The sequence below is a fragment of the Sabethes cyaneus genome, chromosome 3 (assembly GCF_943734655.1).
Source record: "Sabethes cyaneus chromosome 3, idSabCyanKW18_F2, whole genome shotgun sequence".
NCBI classification, from domain to species: Eukaryota; Metazoa; Arthropoda; class Insecta; order Diptera; family Culicidae; genus Sabethes; species Sabethes cyaneus.
In genome coordinates, this window is record NC_071355.1 from 64,199,241 (window position 1) to 64,212,812 (window position 13,572).

Genomic DNA, 13,572 nt, shown 5'->3' on the forward strand with positions numbered 1-13,572 from the left:
CAATTCCAAACAGTTGCCCTTTCGGTGTGTAAAATTTCCAAAACAATGCCCTGTACAACCACCTTCCGAAGCTCGCCACAAAGGCAGCAACAAATTATATCTATTTACTGCCTGTGCCCGGCTCGGATAGTTATTACGTGAGAAATCTCCTGGCCAATGTTAAAACCATTGTCAGTTTCACCATACGTGTCCGAATTTGGATTAATTTGCACGAGTGGATGAATGTTTAACTGCATAGGTATAAAAAAAATTATCGTCTAAAGCGCCCCACTGATCACGTCCGCCAGTCCGCCGAATTCCAGTCATCCGTTGCGATTGCACTGCCCGCCGTAGGTAGTATGTGAGCTAACTATATGCAACAATTATTGAATTAAACAATCTGTGGCAATTTTATGGGTTTGTTAAACTAACAACGACTACTCATTGAGGGCTGTGTGAGAAGCAGCAGAAAGAAAACCAAAAATACGTTGCGTCGTCTAGTATACCATGTTTATTACATCCGGCAAGATCTGTCCCCATGTATGACAAATTAAAACTGACCCCGTGTTTAACACATCATACAGAAGATTATTTGGATCTAGAAGCAAGCCAAAGTGAGGAAAATTGAAGCTCCTCCAATCTACCACTGTCTTTTCGGATACCTAAAGTGTGTTGCCATCAAAGTTTGTCAAACAAAAGTTTGTGAAAATTGATGTAATTTTCTATTTCTAAACTCAAATTAATAATCGTCTTTAAGTTCAATTAGTTTACCGTTTGACTCCGGCCAACCGATTCTTTACAGCTGCCTCGTTCACTTTGTTCTCCGAAGAACGACTGCCTCCAGCTTCCAACCGCCATTTGCACCTTTCTCAGGTTTCGCTTGGTGATGACCCAATATTTTGCGGTAGTTATCCTTGGACCCTACCTAACAGCTGCCACAGGCACGGAGGACCTACTAAACGAGATAATATCATAGCAAATTTCGAAAGTTGCATATGCTTGAAAATGCCAGCTACCTTTTCGCTTCCGGTAACCGTTTTACTCTAGTTGTTTCAAATACACACGATCAAAAGTCGCTTTTTACGTGGGTTTTTTTTACACGACTATTTTTACACGAATTTCGGAATTTACGCAGTTTTTTAACACAAATTTCTGAATTTACGTGGATATACTCTACGCTCCTATTTCACGCGCAGTTTTGAGTTTTCATGGTCTTTTTACGTGAATTTTGGTAGCTACACGGTTTTTTCATACGAATTTTAGAAATTACGCGGTGAATTTGTTCATGGTTTTGACTTAAGTGGCACGTATGCATCTGTCTATCAGTTTTTTTTTCTTGAGGAAACGCTCAATGCCAGACACACTAATGATGTATTGCTTCATCACGTGGCACAGTGTGGGACTCTAACCCACTAAAGGGGGAGGCTGTGACTGTACACTGCTCCGTACACCTATCAAAACATGAACCGATCCGGAGATGGCGACCGTCATGACTTCCACCACCTCACGACCACCCTCGCAGGGTTTCTTCTGCCCAAGCTTGGTTTGCTCCGTCGCGCTCGTTACTTCACCTCCAATGCGTCTGTCGAGACAACGCTAACCGGGATTGGTAGTTCGCTGGTCGTTTCTCCACTGTCTGTCTGTCTGTCTGTCTGTCTGTCTGTCTGTCTGTCTGTCTGTCTGTCTGTCTGTCTGTCTGTCTGTCTGTCTGTCTGTCTGTCTGTCTGTCTGTCTGTCTGTCTGTCTGTCTGTCTGTCTGTCTGTCTGTCTGTCTGTCTGTCTGTCTGTCTGTCTGTCTGTCTGTCTGTCTGTCTGTCTGTCTGTCTGTCTGTCTGTCTGTCTGTCTGTCTGTCTGTCTGTCTGTCTGTCTGTCTGTCTGTCTGTCTGTCTGTCTGTCTGTCTGTCTGTCTGTCTGTCTGTCTGTCTGTCTGTCTGTCTGTCTGTCTGTCTGTCTGTCTGTCTGTCTGTCTGTCTGTCTGTCTGTCTGTCTGTCTGTCTGTCTGTCTGTCTGTCTGTCTGTCTGTCTGTCTGTCTGTCTGTCTGTCTGTCTGTCTGTCTGTCTGTCTGTCTGTCTGTCTGTCTGTCTGTCTGTCTGTCTGTCTGTCTGTCTGTCTGTCTGTCTGTCTGTCTGTCTGTCTGTCTGTCTGTCTGTCTGTCTGTCTGTCTGTCTGTCTGTCTGTCTGTCTGTCTGTCTGTCTGTCTGTCTGTCTGTCTGTCTGTCTGTCTGTCTGTCTGTCTGTCTGTCTGTCTGTCTGTCTGTCTGTCTGTCTGTCTGTCTGTCTGTCTGTCTGTCTGTCTGTCTGTCTGTCTGTCTGTCTGTCTGTCTGTCTGTCTGTCTGTCTGTCTGTCTGTCTGTCTGTCTGTCTGTCTGTCTGTCTGTCTGTCTGTCTGTCTGTCTGTCTGTCTGTCTGTCTGTCTGTCTGTCTGTCTGTCTGTCTGTCTGTCTGTCTGTCTGTCTGTCTGTCTGTCTGTCTGTCTGTCTGTCTGTCTGTCTGTCTGTCTGTCTGTCTGTCTGTCTGTCTGTCTGTCTGTCTGTCTGTCTGTCTGTCTGTCTGTCTGTCTGTCTGTCTGTCTGTCTGTCTGTCTGTCTGTCTGTCTGTCTGTCTGTCTGTCTGTCTGTCTGTCTGTCTGTCTGTCTGTCTGTCTGTCTGTCTGTCTGTCTGTCTGTCTGTCTGTCTGTCTGTCTGTCTGTCTGTCTGTCTGTCTGTCTGTCTGTCTGTCTGTCTGTCTGTCTGTCTGTCTGTCTGTCTGTCTGTCTGTCTGTCTGTCTGTCTGTCTGTCTGTCTGTCTGTCTGTCTGTCTGTCTGTCTGTCTGTCTGTCTGTCTGTCTGTCTGTCTGTCTGTCTGTCTGTCTGTCTGTCTGTCTGTCTGTCTGTCTGTCTGTCTGTCTGTCTGTCTGTCTGTCTGTCTGTCTGTCTGTCTGTCTGTCTGTCTGTCTGTCTGTCTGTCTGTCTGTCTGTCTGTCTGTCTGTCTGTCTGTCTGTCTGTCTGTCTGTCTGTCTGTCTGTCTGTCTGTCTGTCTGTCTGTCTGTCTGTCTGTCTGTCTGTCTGTCTGTCTGTCTGTCTGTCTGTCTGTCTGTCTGTCTGTCTGTCTGTCTGTCTGTCTGTCTGTCTGTCTGTCTGTCTGTCTGTCTGTCTGTCTGTCTGTCTGTCTGTCTGTCTGTCTGTCTGTCTGTCTGTCTGTCTGTCTGTCTGTCTGTCTGTCTGTTTCTCCCTCTTTTTCGTTTCATTACACACGCATTCTTTCTCTGTTCTTTTCTTCCGTTTTTTCTTTTTCTAGTTTTCCCTCGTTTTCACTTTTTCTTTTTCATGGTCTCTACCTACCTTTGTTCTGTCCTTCCACTCTCCTTCCTCTCTTCTTTACGCTTCTTTTCTTTTCTCTTTTTTCTTCTCTCTTTCTCTTCTTTATCTCTCAGAGAAATAAGTATAAAAGGAAACACCTAATCTGCTTAGCTAATTGACCAAACTCGTGACTTTAGTCATGACCTTGAAATGCGGTCAGGCATATATGAAGGCATATATTAGGTCAGGCTGTGGTTCAAAGGTACACGGGTACCAGTGAGCGACACGCCCTGGCAGGTGTTGTGGGCTCAAATCCGGTTATAATCTCTGATTACAGCTTGGTTCGACCCATGCACCTTCCAGCATTGGACAAAAGATAGGAGTCACAACGTTAACTTGTTAAGCATAGTTAACTATTACCCCCCCCCCCTTCCTTTCCACCCCTCCCCTTCAATCCCGAAAAAAAAATCCTTCTTCATTACCTTCCCTTACCGTCCCTTCATCAATTGTAGAATCATCGTTTCCAAAAAAATATGCTTAGCTAAGCTAAACTGGCTAAGCAGAGAAATAAGTATAAAAAGAAGCCAACAAATAAAAGGAAACAGAAAAAAAGTGAAGAAAGAGAATAATGAGAGGGAGATCCCGTCATTCTCTCTGTTGCTTCTATCTCTCTTCTATCTTCATCCTCTCGCTTCTTTCTTTTTTAACTCTTTCTTCTTTCCCTTTGTCTCTCTTTCTTCTTTCCATCTCTCTCATTTCATTTTTCTCTCTTTTTAACTAGTTTCTTTCTCTTCTTTCTTATTTATCTTCCTTCTTTCTTTTCTCTCTCTCTCTCTCTCTCTCTCTCTCTCTCTCTCTCTCTTCTCTGGTTTTTCTCGCATTCTTTTCTGTTTCTTTTCTTCTTTTTGTCTTTTTCCTGTTTTTTTTTTGCTGTTTGTTCAATTTCCTCTATCTGCATCTGTTTGTCTCTTTTTGTCTGTTTCTATTTTTGCCTGGGTTGCCTTTCCTTTTTGCTTTGCCTTACGTCCTCTGCCTCTTTCACATTTGTTTTTTTTATTTGTTTTACTTTTCTTTTGTTTCTCTTTTTTTCTCAGTTCCAGTAATTTCAATTTTGAGTCCGAATTTATTGACTTTGACATTCAACATTCATTTACAGAGATGAACCAGTGATTAACTGATAAGTCGGGATATAAGACGAAACAAAATATTGAACTTGATTCTCATATTAAAAAATATCAGCACAGGAAGAGAATTGAGAGTACAGTGGACCCCCGTTCGTTTGAACGATTCCTCATGCAAACTAACGGGGTTAGCTTTAAATTTGAACAATTTGTAGCCCTAAATATGCTGGAGCTTGTGTGAACTGGCTGCCCTGTTCTTTGTTATTGTTTTGGTGGTTTGATTCAGTTGGCAGTTGCAAGCAGTGAATATTTCATTCTCCGATCAGATTTCTACCATAATCGTTGGGAAAACGCATTGTGAAACAGATTGAACACGCTAGACCAGCACAAACAAATCGTGTTTATGTGCATTGTCTGCATAAGTAAATAATGTCATATTGAGAATGACATTTGAACCATTTTTAATTTGCACGTCGTGCAAACCAACGGGCTTCAAATTAAAAAGTGCTCAGATTAAAAACGGTCAAACGAACGGGGGTCCACGGTATTCTCTTCATATTGTTATTACGTTTTGCTCTCTTTTGAATTGCTTATTTTATCGCTGCAATCTAGATGCGTTTGCACGGATGCCTAACATAAAGGGGACGCAGGTTTTTTAAATTTACATTAATCGGGTTCTGAAAACTTTTAGGAATACCGTGTCATTTGGTGTCTCCTAACAAGCATCAGAAAGTAATGAAACAAAGGTGTTGATAGTATATCAGGAGAAGAGGGAAAAAGCGGAGAATTAGGTAATGCAGGGTCATTGAGGCAACGCTTATTAAGTTTGTATAACGTGCTTTATTACCCAATCTGGAGAATCCGCAGATCGAATTAAACTGTAATGAGAGCCAATTATAACCGGAGTAGAGTCCCGAAACTCTTCATACCGTTTTTCATGCAAACAAGATAAAATTCGATTAACCCATTATGTCCTAGCGTATGATATATCATACCTCGTCTTCAAAACCTTTTTACTGCTGAATTTCAATAGTTAGCATTGTAAATATATCACTACAAGAGAGATAAGACATCAATCTGATGTGTGTGTGATATAATTTGTCAGTTTTTGTCATTTCATCTGTATTTTCAACAGTGCAAAGTTTTGATAAATGGCGGAAAAAAGTTTAAAAAATGGCGAAAAAAACTTTGTCCCCAAAACGCATGAAAAAGTCTACATTTAGTGACGAAACATTACCTGACATGTAAATTGGTATTTATATGTAAAGTCTATCACAAAATTCGATAAGAAATCTGTAAACGACTTTGTAATTTGTTTGTTTGAAACTGAGCCTATGAAATATTAAACCCGCGATATTTTGGCCTTGAAAGCATTCCAAATGACGATTTTGCGTTTCCCGACACATTCGTGCTATAATATAATAGATTACAGAGTTTCACTTCATTTGGTTCAAATTTAGGTATACCCGGGTCATAATGGGTTAACTAGAATCAATGTCCCATTTGGTTCTACCTCATGAATCGTGACCTTCCGAACGCTCTGATAGTCATATCCACGTTCAAAAAAAGAACCCACCGTGACCGACTAAAAGCTTTGATTTACATTAAAATACCCAAACCGCACAACCGCAAAAGTTCGCTACCGCGTGTTTGCGCTCGAAACATGCCTAAAATAGCAACCAGCACGTACCTCTATGTACATACGGAAACTCTACAACTGCCCGTTCCGATAATCGTGGCTATCGCAAATATCCGTTACGGTCATAGCCGGTGCGCGAAATCATCCGTTTTTGTTTTTGCGTCACCATCACCCGCTCACCTTCTTATCCATTCAGTTGGGCACTTACCTACCTGGTTGGGGCTGCCTCAAATTTACAAAGTCAACAATCAACAATCAGCCGCAACAACCAGCAGCAACAGTCGGTAAACATTCGCTCGAGAGGTAGTGTTTAACACCGTTTTTTTTCTCGTTCGTCTGCATTGGACGAAAGTGGTCTGACTACGCGTGATTTCAGTTTTTCAAGACTTCTGCGAGGAAGGTGCAAAAGCCCCCAATCGCATCGCACTCTCACTCTCGAACGGCGGTACTGGCTTAAAACTGTGGGTTTAATGAGTTGTTCGAGCGGTGTTCTTCTCGCAATTAGGCTCAACAAGTTTGCGTTTATTTTTTCTACACCAAGCCTGTAATAAAATCGAACGTCCTAACAGCTATTCACGAAGAAGCCAAACGCTAAACAGGCGCATCAAGGAAATTTCTTTTCGATTAGTTCAGTCCATCGATCGAATCGAGCGCGGTAGGCAGTTCGTTGGTCAGTAGCACACGCTTTAACTGATCACTTCGGAAGGATCTAATAAGTTTTCATGATAAAATTTGTTGGTTATCAGTGTGAAGTATGTCCCATTGATCAAATGCTTCTTGTAACAGTGTCCCACAAAAGACGTGGGTTGTGATGTGTGATAGAAGAACCAGTGATGTATCGAAGAGTTAGTGCAGCAGGTTTTGAGCCTACGGCTGAAATAGACGATGATGAAGATATTGTGTTTGACCCCAACGGTGGGATTGACGCTGGTCGGAGATCCTTCGAGACAGGAGAGGGAGTAATCGGGCGTCCACCGCACTCTTCTGGGAACTACATGGGCTACAAAAGCCACTACTACTGTCGAGTTGCTAACGATGACGACGAGGAGGAGTATCTAATGTAATTAACAAGTTGCAACTTTGAATCGAATGAACTTGAGAGTTTATTAACACATACGTTAGGTCAGACTGTGCCTCGGAACGAACGGGCCGGGACCTGGTGGATTACGCTAGTCTATTGTTGTTGTTATCTTGCAAGGTTACGAACTATGCAACTTTCACTCTCATTGTAGTCGTTTCCATTGCAAAATCCGTTCAATCGTTTGAGGTGTTGGAACGTTTGGTATTCATATCGTCACGGTTTCCAACCCATCATAGTTATTACAATAGTGCGGTTCAGGCTGCCAATTACACACGTTGGTGGTTCGTTCATTTTTTTTTTTTTTTGCATGTTTACATCATTATTGTTTTAATATGATTCTCTGCTAGTAAACCAGTAAACACTCGTAACGGCAAACCATTGCACACGAGAAAGTGTCATCATCCAAAACGAGTGCCAGTGGGTGCTACTTAGCGAATGAATATTTTATTGAACTTACTTGAGCATACCATCGCTAATGTGAGCTCCAAACTATTAATTAAATGTTGTATGCACCAATCAAATAAGTATAAAACGTGAATACTCATGCTTTATAAATTTATAAAGAAACGCCGAACGATTGCCAGCGATTTGGGATTGTTGTTTCAAGAAGGTACTCAATGGAACCCAAAAAAATTACAATTAAATTTTAACAAAAAAGATAAATTTTTCAATACAAATCGTGTTAAAGACGATCTATCTAATCAACATGTCAAAGTGTGGCAAACGATTCAGAACAAACATCATTGAAATGAGATTCTGCAGTAAAATCTGCCACTTGCCACTTGCACTGAAAAAAATCAAGGTTAATTCAGGTTAATCTGTCTCATCATTCGTAAGTTCATAAGTCACATTCGATCTGATCGATCCATCGTGTACGCTGTGCGCCTCTGTTTCTGATACCGAAAGCTTTTCCACCGGACTTTTATCTGAAATCTTTGCGATATGTCCGGCCCTCCGCAGTCTAATAAATTTTGCTGGACATGTTATCGGATTCTCTCCTAGTTGGATGAGCTCAACGCTACGGTTGGCCAGGAGAAAGAATTCAGACCGGTTATTGGAAATTTCAGTACACACCAACTCACGAATGAAAATTGCCTTTGACTCAGCGCTTCCCCCAAAAAATATTGTCATACGAAGCACCTACTACCGGCAAAGTCTATCATCACACCAGTCTGAATCGAAAATCGATCAAGTTTCAATTGATGGAAGGTACTTCTTGGACATCATCGACGTAAGAACCTATCGATTCTAATCAGTTTTTTCCGCGTTTCCTGATCGTAGCGTTTTACGAAGGGCAAAGTAGGTCCGATTTCCCGCTTGGAGGCGCCGCGGGATCTGCTTGCTAGTGTTGTTGTACGCGGTCTCTAGCGATCCCAAATACACGAATTCCTCTACCACTTCCAGTTCGTCGCCGTCAACGGTTACCGTCCGTGGGAGGCTCGCGTTTGTTTCCTTTGAGCCTCTTCCTTTCATGTATTTGATCTTCGGCGCATTTATTTTTAGCCCAATTCTCCTAGACTCCGCTTTCAGTCTGACGTAGATTGCCTCCGCCGTCGCAAAGTTCCTGGCTATGATATCGAAGTCATCTGCGAAGCCTAGAAATTGGCTACCCTTGGTAAAAATCGTGCCTCTCGTTTCGATGTCGGATCACCCCCTCTAGAGCGATGTTGAACAGCATGCAGGATAAACCGTCACCTTGTCTCAACCCTCGCCGCGTCTCGAAGGGACTCGAGAACGTCTCAGAGATGCGTTCGAATCACATCATTCGAGCCAATGTAGCTCTGATCAGTCACGTCAGTTTGTCCGGAAAACCGAGTTCGTACATTATCTGCCATAGCTTGTCTCGTTCGAATGTATAGTATGCTGCTTTGAAATCAATAAAGATGCGTGGGCATGTTGTACTCCCGATATTTCTGCAAGATCTGCCGGAAAGTGTAAAATTTGGTCCGTAGTTGCGCGAGCCCCCATGAAACCCGCCTGATAATTCCCTACGAAACCTTGTGCTATCGGTGACAACCGGCGTAACAGGATCTGGAAGAGTACCTTGCAGGCGGCGTTTACCAGCGTAATACCGCGATAGTTGCAGCAGTCTAGCCGATCACCCTTTTTGTAGATGGGACAAACCACTCCTTCCATCCATTCCTCCGGTAGCTTTTCTCCTCCCAAATCCTCAAAATAACCCAGTGTAGAGCCTTTGCTAGCGTTTCTCCGCCATCTTTATAAAGTTCTGCCGGTAGGCGGTCCTTCCCAGCGGCATTATTGGTTTTCAGCAGCCCGATTTCTCGTTTGACTTCTTGGAGGCCAGGTGCTAGGACATTACTAGGGGGACAATTTGATCCGTCAAAACGTGAAGCGGAATAGACTAGTTTCTCTGGAATAGGTAAAACCGCATGAAAGAAAGGGGATATGAGGAAATGAATCAGGCTTTGTGCCGGAAGCCGAAACGTCTCGGGTTAAAGATGAAGGAATTTCCATAATTTTCCATAAGTCATTGAAAGAAGGTGGAAGCAGCACTACAAGGAGCACCAGAATGGCCATTGTCGCAATTAGTAAATTTGCCTGGGAGGGGCCCAGGGGGTGTCTTGCGAAAAAAAATTTCACAGAGATGAAAATATCGATCTACATAAAAATAATTTTCTCAGCATGAATATTTTATATCGCCGAGTCGTTCCGTCGATGTAAAGATAAATAAGAATATTCAGCGGAAAACTATCAAACGCAAAAAATATATTTGCGTTGTCGTCTGCGGCATAGATCCGGGGTGGCTGTTTTAGGCAGTTGTTTCCATTAAACTCGATTTTTGACCACTCGTCGCCACTTTCGTAATCGTTTCAGAAGTCGCAAATCACTTTCGACCTGGTCGAACCTTCCTGCGCGTTAAACCCCCCGGTTCCTGAAGCCGGTGGGATTATTTAAGAGTACTATTTTCATCTCATTGTCATCTGACATCCTTACGATTACCCGGATTACCCCCTCAAAAGCGATGTTAAACAGCAAGCAGGACTAGCAGTCACCTTGTCTCAACCCTAGCTGGGTCTCGAAGGGATTCGAGAGTGTCCTCGAGATGGGCATGAGACACATCACTCGATCCAATGTAGCTCTGAGCAGCCGCGTCAGTTTATCCGATGTTTGTGCATTCTCTGCTATAGCTGGTCTCGATCGACTGTAACTATACAGCAGCATACTAATGCTGCTTTGAAATCAATAAATATCTCAAGTCACATTTCTAGTTTTAGAATACTCTTGTAATTGTATTTATGGCGAATTTTGGTTATAAAAACCATCATAAGAGCGTAATAAAACTCTTATTGTTACTTGGGATGTGATTCGTGGTCGAGGGCATGTCATATCGCCGACATATCTGCAAGATCTGTCCGATGGTAAAAATATGGTTCGCAGTTGCGCGAGCCCCATGAAACTTGCCCGGTAATTCCCTACGAAACCACGTGCCATATGACAGCCGACGTAATAGGAACTGGGAGAGCACTTTGTAGGTGGTGCAGTTTCTCCAGTAGCCTTTCCTTCTTCCAAACCTTGGAAATTACTATCTTCCATCGCTGGGTCCATGAGGAATGCTGGGACATTACTATCTACCAAGGGCACTCTTTCGTTAACTTTCGTTCCGCCTTCTTCTGCAACTTCGCCTTTGAGGTGTTCATCGAAGAACTGCTTCCCTTCCTCGTGCCTATTATGTCTGGTTTCGGTGTGTAATATCGCAACTACAAAGCTACAAGCTCTGGTTTTTGTGCGGAAAAATAAGGAGCGAAATGTTTTTGGGAACATATACACTGAATTTCTTCCGGTTTTCCAATTCCAATGGTGAAAATTTCTGGACGATGTCTGGTCCCCCCTCTAGCTGCGCCAATGTGAATGGCACAGAGGTAGTATACCACGAGTGCAGGGGAAATGGCTAAATGGCTGCGTTAGTACGGCGGATGATAGAGATATACAGTGGACCCCCGTTCGTTTGAACGATTCCTCATGCAAACTAACGGGGTTACTTTTTAATTTGAACAACTGGTAACCCGAAATATGCTGAAACCTGTGTGAACTGGCCGCCCTGCTCTTTGTTATTGTTTTGGTGGTTTGTTTTAGTTGGCAGTAGCAAGTGCGAATATTGCATTTTCCGATCGAATTTCTATCTTAATCGTTAGGAAAACGAAATGTGAAACCGATTAAACACGCTAGGTCAGTACAAACAAATCGTGTTTATGTGCATTGTCTGCATAAAGAAATGATGTCATGTTGAGAATGACATTTGAACCATTTTTAATTTGCACGTCGTGCAAACCAGCGAGGTTCATATTAAAAAGTGTTCAGATTAAAAATGGTCAAACGAACGGGAGTCCACGGTACTGACTCCCGTTATATGGAAAGTGATCAACAGAACAACAAGAAACTGGTAAAGATGGCACGGCAGCGTAGCTTCTCAAGATGGACCCAGATAGGCTGGGATTTAGGAAGCAGAACAGCCACCAAAGGACTGGAAGGAGGGTGTAAAATACCCAGTATGTAAAAAGGGCCACAAGTTGAAATGGAAATGATCACAATTCTCAGCTATAGCGATGGCAATGCCTGCCTTCTATTTAATATCGCGCTAGGAGGTTTAAGACTTTATATGCAGAGAATAATCCAGTTAATTGGTCTGCTTCGCTAACAACATTAAAAACCAAGTACCTGTTAGCAAAAGGATCCGAGCGCGATAGAGCTCGCACAGGCACTAGTATTGTAATCGATGACACTGAGGTCAAGGTGCTAGGCGAATTTGTTTATCTCAGGTCGTTGTTGACGCCGGGTAACGATTGCAGCAGTTGAATCTACAGACATTTTCTTGCCGAATGTTGTGCTTACTACGGACTTCACAAGACACAAATCTTAGGGTTTACGTCCAGTGAGCTTCACCGCTGTACTGAATGCATCATGTCCAAAACGTTATTGAGACCGGTAATTTACTAGGTGCACGAGACGTGGGCGATCAAGACTCGAGACATTTTTGTGACATCTAACAGAATTGAGATTTGAACCGCGGTAGCACGGGAGCCTATCTAGCACTTGGTTGCTCCTGGTTGCATGGTGCCAACCTGGTACTGGCCCATGCATCATGGGTATTTTGCAAGTAACGTTGAATTACTTTAATCAGACATCATGATTAGCATAGCATAGCATAGCCTAGTTTGACCGCCCGTGAGTTGCCCGCGAATGATCTAGATAAGCTTTCTGGTGATCTAATTCTTTGTGATGATCAATAGCAAAGCTGGCCACGCCCATGCAGGTCAATTTAGGAGGTAAAGGAATGTTAGTCCGCCATTTGCTGCCACTAGAGACCGAGGAATCCACTGCATCATCCACAATTGTCACAGGAAGGAGTTGTGATTAGTGAAAAGGAATTGATCTGCATCCACCGAGGCAGGCGGTGCGATCACTGTCATTGGAGCTCGCGTACGATTTGAAGACGTGTTTCGTTACGTGACCATTGCGAAACAGGTATTTTAAATACCGATATAAGAAAAACCTGAGATTGGGCAACATCCAGCTTCCAAATATTATTGACAGGGCGGAGAAGGTTAATGTTTCCATTTCATTAAGGATGTTCTTCTACGAAAATGTGCTCGGCTACTTTGGATTTGAAGTGGTAAAATTCATTCTCCTGTAGTTCCTTGAATCGGATTCCAAAATTTCTTTTTGATTGTCCGATATAAATCTAATCACAGTGACTACATGAAATTTTGTAGACTCCTGTCTTGTTTAATTTATCGATAGAATCTTTTGTGGGTCCTAATCGTGTTTGGAGGTGGTTATAAAAGTTGTATAAAAGCTATTGAGTAGCAGCTCATCTGCAGCCCGTGTAAACGCTGCCTCCCATTCAATTCATCTATGCTGACAATGAACTGCACGCGATATTACTTTCGCGGCAACGCATTTCTTTACTCTTCGTGCTCGGAGAGTGCGCTAAAACAGCGCGTTATGTTTTCGTGAGTTCCACGACCGAAGTCGCTGTCACATACTCAGGCGACCACGTAGTCAGGAAGAAGAATATAGAATTACAAGCTGTAACCCCCGCGCGTCGCCTCGCGTCTAATTGAGAGCAAATTGGAGGTACGCTATGTAACGCTAACGCTATGTAACTCTATGAAGTGCAACTACGTTACTTTTGCTCGTCTTGAATGTAATCTGCTATGATTGGTTTGAGCCTTTGCTTAATGTGGGCGATTATTACCACGAAAATACATATCGCGCACCTCGTTTTGGCGACAGACATAAGCCTCTTATATTTATGATGATTATATTTATGATTATGGGCCCTATTCTCTCAGTCACCTCACCTAAATTTTTTCCTCACAGTCACCTGGGTGACTGTACAAAACAAATGGGGCCTGTAAGGTGAGGTGACTTTAGGTGAGGGGACAGGAAAGTGAAAGAAGTGAGGTGAGGTGAAGTGACTGTGAGAATAGGGCCCTATATTTATGATT

At 43.0% G+C, this 13,572-nt stretch overlaps 1 protein-coding gene across 1 annotated transcript in view; it reads left to right on the forward strand.

Annotated features, from left to right (window-relative positions):
• The window catches only part of LOC128744070 (chitin synthase chs-2), a 35,568-nt gene that overhangs the window by 8,322 nt on the left and 13,674 nt on the right, over positions 1–13,572 (forward strand). The gene's annotated exons all lie outside the window — the stretch shown is intronic.